Raw genomic sequence first — 11,610 nt, forward strand, 5'->3', positions numbered from 1 at the left:
TAAAAAAAAAAAAAAGTTTCACTTACCTGGGGCTTCTGCCAACCCCCTGCAGCCGTCCTGTGCCTGCGGTGTCCTGGAATGATACTCCAGTCTTTTCTGCCAACTTACAAGTCGACGTCCACTGCGCCTGTGTGGCCCTGGCCACATGCGTCCTTGTTTGCGCTCCTGTCCCCGGGAGCATCCTGCGCAGGCACAGTGTGAGAAAATTTCTACTGCGCCTGCGTAGGACGCGCCCAGCAACAAGAGCACGAACGAGGACGTGTGTGGTCAAGGCTGCGCAGGCACAGTGGATGGCAACCGGCGAAAGAGAAAGTGAGCCGCGGCAGGGGACCAGAGGATCTTCCAGGTATGCGCGTGCACAGCACGGCTGCAGGGGGCTGGCAGGTATCTTCAGGTCTGCTTTAATGGCTGTGAGTTGAGTTACTTTGATGGGACAGCAAATTTACACCGTTATACAAGATGTACACTGATAGTTACATAATTACATAGTTATTTGGGTTGAAAAAAGACATATGTCCATCGAGTTCAACCAGAGATTCCATTGTATTAAAGTGTTATCTCTTCAGTGTTGACCCATGAAAAGATATGATAAAATATTTCCAAAAATGAGAAAGGCATACTCACTTTTGCGAGATACTCTGGGTACTGTTACCAACAAAATGAGCTGGATCTGAGTTGAGAGTGATGTGGAAGTAGTCATAGCTGTTTCAGACCAAGAGTGCTTGGGCAATGACGGGATTGTTTTTATTACGGTCACAAAAGCGAACCATGTAGCATTTTTGGAGTGATTGTGATTCTGTATTAAAGGGGAACTGAAGAGAGAGGTATATGGAGGCTGTCATGTTTATTTCCTTTTAGACCATACCAGTTGCCTGGCAGCCCTGCTGATCCTCTGCCTCTAATACTATTAGCCATAGCCCCTGAACAAGCATGCAGCAGATCAGGTGTTTCAGTGGTTCAGACTTATAAGTCTGATCTGACAAGACTAGCTGCATGCTAGTTTCTGGTTTTAATCAGATACTACTGCAGAGAAATAGACCAGCAGGACTGCCAGGCAACTGGTATTGATTAAAAGGAAATAAACATGACAGCCTCCATATACCTCTCTCTTCAGTTCCCCTTTAAAGTATAGAAAAGCAATTGGAGCCAGGGGCGTAGCAATAGGGGGTGCAGAGGTAGCGACCGCATCGGGGCCCTTGGGCCAGAGGGGCCCCCGAAGGGCCCTCCCTCAACTGCAGCATTAGCTCTCTATTGGTCCTGTGTTCATAATAATCACTTATATAGATACTTTGAATAGTGGTAATCATTAACAAGCTGTTCCCCATCCCCTTCTTGCACCTCTGACACTGTAGTTGCCATTGGCAGGTTTTGGTGCGCCGTATCAATTGTTATTTATAGAGTGCTTGGGGGGCCCCATTGTAAAACTTGCATCGGGGTCCACACCTCCTTAGCTACGCCACTGATTGGAGCAAAGTATAGAAAATTGTTCCAATATCGCTTCAAATCTGCTCCAAAATCACTAATCGCTTTCTGGTGTGAAACAGTCCAAATAAGGGAGGAGTAGAAAGGGGTGAGATTGGTATGCTTTCTGAGCCAATTCTATGTCGATTTTAGTGTTTTTATTAGGTATTGATACACCTATCCAGTACACACAGTATATATTTCATATTTTTCTTGCATTCCCTTCACATAGAGCTGCCATCAGAATATTCAAATGCACAAAGTATGAATCCTGGGTTCAGTACAAAGCTAGCCCCATCTAGATCTGGGACTTGGCATACTTTCTGTAGCTTCCTGGTGGCAGGCCCTCCTTGCTCATGACTGGATATTTGAGATGAGCTCAAATTTTCTTTCTAGGACTTACTTTGTAAAGCAAAACAAAAATTTCCTTCTTAAAACACAAGCTATTTGCGATAATTCAGGTAGGAGTAAGCATATGATGTCTCCCACGAGCACTGCTGAATATGCAAACCATCCTTTGTTGTCCCTGAAAGCTAAACACACCTCCAGATCTGCTGGAATGCAATGATGCGTCGGCTTGTTAATTGTACGGAGCCACGATAATCCAACATGCATACAGACTGTTTCAGATTGGTTGATCCTCATCAGTGCATGGCATGGATTAATGTGGCTCTATGGGGTAGAACTTGAAGCTCTCAGAGTCACAGATTACCCAGAAAGCTCATGGTGAACCAGAACTCCTAGGAGTGTGTAGGGCTACAGTTAACCATCAGAACTTCCAGCTGCTCTTTCATGATAGGTTGTATCACTCAAACAACGCCACTAGGTGGCAAAATTTTTCCATAGACAAAGAACTGCCAGTACACTAAACATGACCCCTATCTAATGGTCTTCTCAACAAGCTGCATGAGCAAAGAAAAGAAAACTCACAACTTTGTACTTTGCTTTTAGTGGCAGTTATTATGACCAAAACGTCACTATGTCAGAGCAAAGAGTAATAATATAATAATAGCGTTTTGGTGCAAGGAATGTCATTGTATTTTGTAAGCCTAGAAGCTACATGGTTTCCAAGCAGCCAGTGTATAGTGATGACCTGATAACCCTCTGAGTCAAGATTAAACACAAATACATAAAGAACTTCCTTACGCTAATATATGAAGATTATGAGATGCCCCAGATTACATTCCTGGTTGTACATAAGGCAGAAGGTTTCTCTATTTTTTTTCTATATAGAATTGGGGAATTATTTTAGTGTATAGACACTGGTAGGAGTTGGGGGTTTCCAGACTAGGTTGTTGCTATGCCTGGAATTCTACTTTAAAAAGAGCTAAGGTCTATGTTCAGCCAGGGCACACTTTGAAGTGTTCATGCAAAGTGAACATGAAAGCAGTTTTTGATGTGTCTTTAAAGTTTTCCGTACATACTGCTTCTTGTATTTTCCTTTTTTTTCATAAACAAATTTGTAAATTCCTTCTGAAGGGCCTGTTCATATAGCATGCCTGGCTCTCCCTCTCACTACGCTTTTTTTCATGAAAGCTCCAGTGAGTTCCTTTAGCCAGTGGTGTCAGAGAGGGTGTTGGCTCTGCCCCCCCCCCCCCCAATATGTGACTGCATGCATTACATCCAGGGCCGGATTTAAGCCAAGGCCCATAGGCCATGGCCTAGGGCACCACAGGATCAAAGGCGGCTGGGTGGCAGGCAACACTGGAGAGAGGGGGGTCATCAGGTTATCTAATCTGGTTACCTACACTAGAGGGGGATATCTGGCTCCCTATACTAGAGGGAAGAGTCAACGGGCTACCTATACTGGGAGGAGGGGGAAGGGTCATGTGGCTACCTATAGTGAAGGCGTGCTACTGCTGACAGTGGCCTTGGGTGGTAAAGAGTACAAATCCGGCCCTGATTACATCATAGGGGTGTTCCTGCACTAGATGGAAGAACGGTGTGAACAGAACCTACTGGGGCTCATAGGCAGTGGGTTTTATTAATTACTGTAGAGGATTAATGTAGTAAGGCTGCACCATAGTCAGCTTAATCAATCTCCTTTGCAGTCTTTAGGGCTAGGTTTACAGTGGCCATTGCACTATGTGCCCTGTAACAGTAGGAATGCAACGCAACATATTGAGAAGGCAGCACCGCATGTTATTTGCATGTTTTTGCATGTTTCATCGCATAGAGTGAAGTACAGTGAAGCATACAGTCAATATAAAATATGCTTCACTGCCACTGTTAACGTGCATGTTTTGTAATAAGACACTGCATTACGATACAATCTTGCACACTGTTATACTGCAATGCATCCACCGCACTGTGAACGTCACAAAAGTGGTGCATTGCAGTGCGACAAGCCGCATTACAAGGCGGCCGTTATGCCACACCACAAAACACCACTGTGAATGCAGCCTTAAACTATATAATTACTTAAGGTTTCTGCGACCCTAAACAATAATTACGGTATTAGTGACAGTAGTCCACACAGCATGTGCTGTACTATGGAGAGGAGAGGGGGGTCAGGAGGCCACTTGCAGCCGTGGGATATGATATAAATTGGCAGGATAAATACAGCATACCTCTGTGATATTCCACTGAACAGGGTACCATGGATGAGCATATCTGTAAATACATTAGGCTGTTACTTTAATTCTGAATGTAACTTTAGCCACACCAAAATAAGTACACTTATTTATTTATGTATTGTATTTATAAAGCGCCAACATATTACACAGCGCACCACTTTACAAATAGCTACTGAGATAACAGAATTGGCCCCCTGGAGATTGCTCTTTGAGCTGGATCTGAGTTGAGTAATATGGAAGGAGTCATAGCTGACTGGTTTGGACATACTACCTGCCTAGCTATTGTACTCATCTTCAGCCTCTAATCCCTTTTGAATCAGGGAGAGGATCAGTGTGCAGATAGGATGCTCTGATTCCACTCGTATCCCACTAGCAGCACTAGCATACTGCAACACCAGCCAGCCATTAAAATGCCATTTTAAAGCTTATCTTATGGTGTCCATTAATGATACAATCTTACCACTTCTATGTAATATGAGGGAGTACCTATAGTATCCATCCAAAGTATAATCACTCAGTTTACTCCTATAATAGATAGATTTTACTTTAACCCTGATTTATAAAACATGCAAAAATTAGTGTTGACTGGTTCAGCACTTCCCAGCTCTCCTGCCAGCTGTTTGCCGCTGTTTTCTGCAGTGTAGTGAAGTGCAGCCTATATACGTTGCACTGAGAGTAGCAGGGCAGTGCAAAAGTGCAAACTAGGCAGCACCAGCCCTGCTGTGTATGTATATATATATGTATGTATATATATATATATATATATATATATATATATATATATATATATATATTTTTTTTTTTTTTTAAATAAGGTTTATATGGTAGTAAATATCACTTTCAGCTTGCAGTGCTGTAGTACCAGGTTCACATCTGGAAATCGCTACTGCGCATGCGCAGAGCCCTCCCAGTGTTGGGAGCGCAATCAGGGTGTGCTCTGCTCGGGGCTGCGCATGCACAGTAGCCGGCAACTCACAGCGGCGGGCCAGCTTTGCAGGGTTCGCCGGCGCCACTACTGGCCAGAAGGAATCAGGACAACGTTGTGGGCACAGGAGGACTCCAGAGGGCTGAAAGAGGCCCCCAGTAAGTTAAAATCATTTTTTTCCCACTTAAATATTCCTTTAAAGAGACTCCGTAACAAAAATTTCATCCTGTTTTTTATCATCCTACAAGTTCCAAAAGCTATTCTAATGTGTTCTGGCTTACTGCAGCACTTTATACTATCACAGTCTCTGTAATAAATCAATGTATCTTTCCCCTGTCAGACTTGTCAGCCTGTGTCTGGAAGGCTGCCAAGTTCTTCAGTGTTGTGGTTCTGCTATGAATTCCTCCTTCCAGGCCCCTCTATGCACACTGCCTGTGTATTATTTAGATTAGAGCAGCTTCTCTCTTCTCTCTTATCTTTTACAAGCTGGATAAATCGTCCTCTGAGCTGGCTGGGCTTTCACATACTGAAGAATTACAGACAAGGGCAAAGCTGTTTGCAGGAGAAAAAAAAGCAGCCTGAAACTTCAGTGCATGAGAACTGCAGGGAGAAAGAAACACACAAATGATCTCTTGAGATTCAAAAGCAAAGCTGTATACAGCCTGCTTGTGTATGGTTGTATTTTCTATGTGTGGACATACAGTACATCAACCTACTTCCTGTTTTGGTGGCCATTTTGTTTGTTTATAAACAAACTTTTTAAAACTGTTTTTAACCACTTTTAATGCGGCGAGGAGCGGCGAAATTGTGACAGAGGGTAATAGAAGATGTCCCCTAACGCACTGGTATGTTTACTTTTGTGCGATTTTAACAATACAGATTCTCTTTAATGTTCATTTTAAACCCAGGTAGGGTCCTGGAAAAAGTAACAACTTCTCCCTGCCAATCCATTATAAATCTCTTTCTAACATCCCTTTCCTGTATCATAATAGATTATCTAAGTCCATAACCTTATGTGTTGTAATCTTATATTCTTATAAACTTTAAATTCGTCAGCTTTCTGTATCACTTCTTTATAATCATGTAAACTATGCAATATTCTGTTTGACTCCATTATATTCTAATTTCTCAGTTTGCTAGTTTCTGGGGTTTTCGTTGTTACATTTCAGCACAGGGCCTCAGTACCAAGTTATAATGTATAAATCTGTCCTGGAACCTACAGTACTCTAGCCATAAATTAAAGCCACATACACACCTAAGATGGTTCTGAGCCAAAGCAGCCATTTGAGACCGCCTCTGCTGTGAATCTGGTGTAAGTACCTGATCCCCCAATGCCTTGGTGATAGATCTGCCAGACCATCTTCTCCAAGTCCAGAGTAACTCTCTGGTTGTCCTCCAGTCTAGCAAATGGGGTCCTAGGCAAGGTAGAAGTTTGGGGCCCCCCTTTTGGTCTTTTTGATAAGCTGAAGTGGAGAGAGGTCAGAGAAGGTAGTTAGTGGGCCCCTTGACACCCACTAGGCCCCAAGCACCTGCCTAGGTTTCCTGGTCTGGTCTGTATAGCATCAATCTTCAAACTGTTGCCTGAGGGATCCTGGGGAAGTCCGGATCTTTGCAGCAAGATAATAATTGAAGGTTTTCTGCAGTGGACCACAATTTAACTGTATTAAAAACATGACGCCTTGTATTTGTTTGACTCTTATATGATGGGTTATCCAAAAGTCCATTATTCACACTGGAAGAAAAAGACTCAGGTTCGTAGAACATTATAACTTTTCAACATAAACTGACCTACAATTATGAGATACTTGAAATTTGGCAGACATATAATAAAATTGAATACAATAACTTAATAACACCAGTCTGACCAAATCACTGTTCTGTGTCTGGCTATGGACCTTCAGATCACCTCTGGTATGTGCAGATTCCTAACCATTAACTGCAGACTCCATAAAGTTTCACTGGACAGGGTGTTAAATATGAATAACATTGTTATTAATATTGCTTTATAAAGGAATAATAATAATAATAAGTGCCAACATCTTTTTTGGTTGTGAAATAATAAATATTTTTCAAAAACATTATAAAAGTTAGCCGAAACGTCTGATAACGACCTGCGTTTGCAATGCCGATCACGATTTTCAGTCTAAAAGGGCACTTTGGGAATAAGTACCAGAGGAGAGAGGAAAAGTGCAGTAGAAGTTCTCCATGCTGCAGTGGGGAGAGGTGATTATTATTGTGTATAATGCAGATACCTTTCCACAGCACTTAGCAGAGTCTGTAAACATGTAATCGACCCTCAGAGGAGCTCACAATACAAATTTTGCATGCGTTAAATGTCCAGAAATCAGTAGAAATTGGGCCTTACTTATTACTTCTAAACAGGGCCTAACTATATACAATAAATAGGTAAACTAGAATGCTAGCAGTGGCACTGCTAGGGCTAAGTATCAGGAGCCTGCACTCTACAAACCTTAATGACCACATCCATGCCGTGAGACAAATAAAGTCATCAGAAGGTGGAGCACCACAGAGAGTCAGTGAACGCACTTCACTGAAGAAACAAGGGCTGTAGGCTCCACCATGCAAGCAAGAGCGGACAGTGGCAAAGCACTGCTCCATGCACCAATCCAATGCACTATGCTAAAGATGCAGGTGAGGCGTAGGTATTGTGAAATATATTTGCATATGTCCGTTGAATTGAGTGGTGTGTAGACTTAATGCACTGAGCCATCCTCAAAAGGGTCTATTGGAAATGCTCCATAATGAGGTCCATGTGATGAGGTATAGGTGTAACCAAAGTCCGGTATGGGAGTACCAGAGGGAAGGGGAACTGGTGCACAGGCACGTTTCACCAGACAAGCCAGATCATCAGTGGGAAGCCACCAGGGGCGTAGCAATAGGGGTTGCAGAGGTTGCGACCGCATCGGGGCCCTTGGGCCAGTGGGGCCCCGAAGGGCCCTCCCTCAACTGCAATATTAGCTCTCTATTGGTCCTGTGCTCATAATAATCACTTCTATAGATGCTTTGAATAGTGGTAATCATTAACAAACTGTTCCTCATCCCCTTCTTGCACCTCAGACACTGTAGTTGCCATTGGCAGATTTTGGTGCGCCGTATCAATTGTTATGTATAGAGTGCTTGGGGGGGCCCATGTAAAACTTGCATCAGGGCCCACAGCTCCTTAGCTACGCCACTGGAAGCCACGTGTGCGCAACGCCAGGCATTCTCATGTAAACATGCTCAAATATACAGGCAAGACGGCGGATGTCCGTATAGTGGCGGATGGTCAATGGAAATTAAATGGGAACAAACGGGCCATTTCCAGTAAGGGCTTCACAAAGATGGCAGCCGAGGCACGTTAGGGGAAACAAAGGTAAAAATATGCCATCTACATATGAAAAAGGAAAAGATTAAACTCCAAATAAAATATTATATAAAATATGTCTCAAAAAATAATTGAGCAATAAATATCAGTATTGGAGCGGTATAGTGGAGATGGACCGTGCAAGGCCCCAGTAAGTTAATCAGGTATATCAAAAATATGATATTATGAAATAACAGTAATAACCAAGAAACAAAATAATTGATATATGTGTGAGGTCACCCAACCTTCAGTTGAGGCGCAGCACCAACATGGGGGGGGGGGGGGGGGGGGAGCAAAACAATTACTTAGAAAAACTTTTATCATCCATAGCATTTTAGTAAGAGGGCTTTTAAGTCCATTGTAGCCCCTTACACACTCCTAGGAGTTCTGGTTCACCATGAGCTTGCTGGGTACTCTGTACCTTAGAGAAACATAGCAAAATGCATATAGACCTTTTAAATGTTTTAATGTTTATTGTCTTTTCAAAGTTAAACACTAATATAAAGATTGTAAAAAAAAATCACTATTTTATGTAAGCTCTTGCTATTATAATAGAATAGAGCAAGGAACACTCTGAGTACAGGATCTTCTCAAAAAATTAGCATATTGTGGTAAAGTTCATTGTTTTCTGTAATGTACTGATAAACATTAGACTTTCATATATTTTAGATTCAAATACACACAACTGAAGTAGTTCAAGCATTTTATTGTTTTAATATTGATGATTTTGGCGTACAGCTCATGAAAACCCAAATTTCCTATTTTAAAAAATTAGCATATTTCATCAAACCAATAAAAGTAAAGTGTTTTTAAAACAAAAAAAGTCAACCTTCAAATAATTATGTTCAGTTATGCACTCAATACTTGGTCGGGAATCCTTTTGCAGAAATGACTGCTTCAATGCGGTGTGGCATGGAGGCATTCAGCCTGTGGCACTGCTCAGGTGTTATGGAGGCCCAGGATGCTTCAATAGCGGAGTGTTGGGTCTTTCTCTTCACAATATCCCACAGATTCTCTATGGGGTTTAGGTCAGGAGAGTTGGCAGGCCAATTGAGCACAGTAATACCATGGTCAGTAAACCATTTACCAGTGGTTTTGGCACTGTGAGCAGGTGGCAGGTCGTGCTGAAAAATGAAATCTTCATCCCCATAAAGCTTTTCAGCAGATGGAAGCATGAACCCACTTTTGAACCAGAAACAGCGGCAGAAGCGCCTGACCTGGGCTACAGAGAAGCAGCCCTGGAATGTTGCTCAGTGGTCCAAAGTACTTTTTTTCAGATGAAAGCAACTTTTACATGTCATTCGGAAATCAAGGTGCCAGAGTCTGGAGGAAGACTGGGGAGAGTGAAATGCCAAAATGCCTTAAGTCCAGTGTCAAGTACCCACAGTCAGTGATGGTCTGGGGTGCCATGTCAGCTGCTGGTGTTGGTCCACTGTGTTTTATCAAGGGCAGGGTCAATGCAGCTAGCTATCAGGAGATTTTGGAGCGCTTCATGCTTCCATCTGCTGAAAAGCTTTGTGGAGATGAAGATTTCATTTTTCAGCACGACCTGGCACCTGCTCAAAGCACCAAAACCACTGGTAAATGGTTTACTGACCATGGTATTACTGTGCTCAATTGGCCTGCCAACTCTCCTGACCTGAACCCCATAGAGAATCTGTGGGATATTGTGAAGAGTAAGTTTTAGAGACGCAAGACCCAACACTCTGGATGAGCTTAAGGCTGCTATCGAAGCATCCTGGGCCTCCATAACACCTGAGCAGTGCCACAGGCTGATTGCCTCCATGCCACGCCGCATTGAAGCAGTCATTTCTGCAAAAGGATTCCCGATCAAGTATTGAGTGCATAACTGAACATAATTATTTGAAGGTTGACTTTTTTTGTTTTAAAAACACTTTTCTTGTATTGGTCGGATGAAATATGCTAATTTTTTGAGATAGGAAATTTGGGTTTTCATTAGCTGTACGCCAAAATCATCAATATTAAAACAATAAAAGGCTTGAACTACTTCAGTTGTGTGTATTTGAATCTAAAATATATGAAAGTCTAATGTTTATCAGTACATTATAGAAAATAATGAACTTTATCACAATATGCTAATTTTTTGAGAAGATCCTGTATATTGTGGGTAAATGGGAGCAGAGCAGACTAGGGAGGAGGGAATCTGCATTGTGGTGGAAGCTCCACTCCAGGGCAAGAAAGTGTGTATCGCTTTTTTTTAAACTCTTGTGTCTTTGAACAAAAGGATTCTGTGCACATTGTTGCTTTAATACTAAAGTGCTCAAGGCATGTTTTTACAACAGGACTCAGGGGAGTCTGAGATTGCTTTGGACACAACTCTTAAAATAGCTGATTAACATTTTTCCTCTATTTTATATGAACAGCTAAATTCCTTGGCTACAAGGTTGATAAGCACTGCTTTAGGTTTGAAATAATACAAGTATTGCAAGTATTGTGAAACTAATAAGTAATACGTAATGCGATTGTTTTATCCTGTAATTTCAGGTCTATTTATAAAGGAGTGATAAGGCAAGGATATATATTTACCACTAGAGTTTCTTTGTTTTCACTTACCACTGTGTTTTAATGTCTATATGTCTTTTTAATGTTTTATGTCTATAAAATATGTCTATAAAAATGTAACTACATTAAAGAGAGTCTGAAGCCTACCAAAAATACCTCTTTTTACTAGGCAATCCTGTTCAGCAATAAGGCCATAGCTGAAACGTTGCATCCCCGCAGCAGAACACTCAATTTACCTCTTGAGGACTGCAGGGCTAAACCCCCCTAGTGACCAGGCCATTTTTAGTCAAAAAAAAAAAATTCCTGACTTAAGTGTCACTTTAATGAAGACTTGAACCTAGAAGTGCAAAGTCAGTAATTTCTTCTGAAAACTACTAGTTTCCTGGCTTCCATACATAAGGGGGTGGGAAAAGGTGCCCCAAATGTGATTAAAAAACTCTAAAAATGGTGAAAGTTGGCTTACTGCAAGCTGAAAGTAACAATTTTATTTGAAATACTACAGATGACGTATTTTGCGGGCTGAATCACGATTCCTCAGGTTAATATCAGTGTCTTAATGTGACAAGCAAAATACCATGGATAGCCTATTTCTATTGCAGCTATTTTGCTTCCCACATTAACCTCTTGAGGACCGCAGTGCTAAACCCCCCTAGTGACCAGGCCATTTTTAGTAAAATAGGCCACTGCAGCTTTAAGACCAAGCTGCAGGGCCGCACAACACAGCACACAAGTGATTCCTCCCCCTTTTCTCCCCACCAACA

This window comes from Hyperolius riggenbachi, chromosome 6 (assembly GCF_040937935.1).
Source record: "Hyperolius riggenbachi isolate aHypRig1 chromosome 6, aHypRig1.pri, whole genome shotgun sequence".
Taxonomy (NCBI): domain Eukaryota; kingdom Metazoa; phylum Chordata; class Amphibia; order Anura; family Hyperoliidae; genus Hyperolius; species Hyperolius riggenbachi.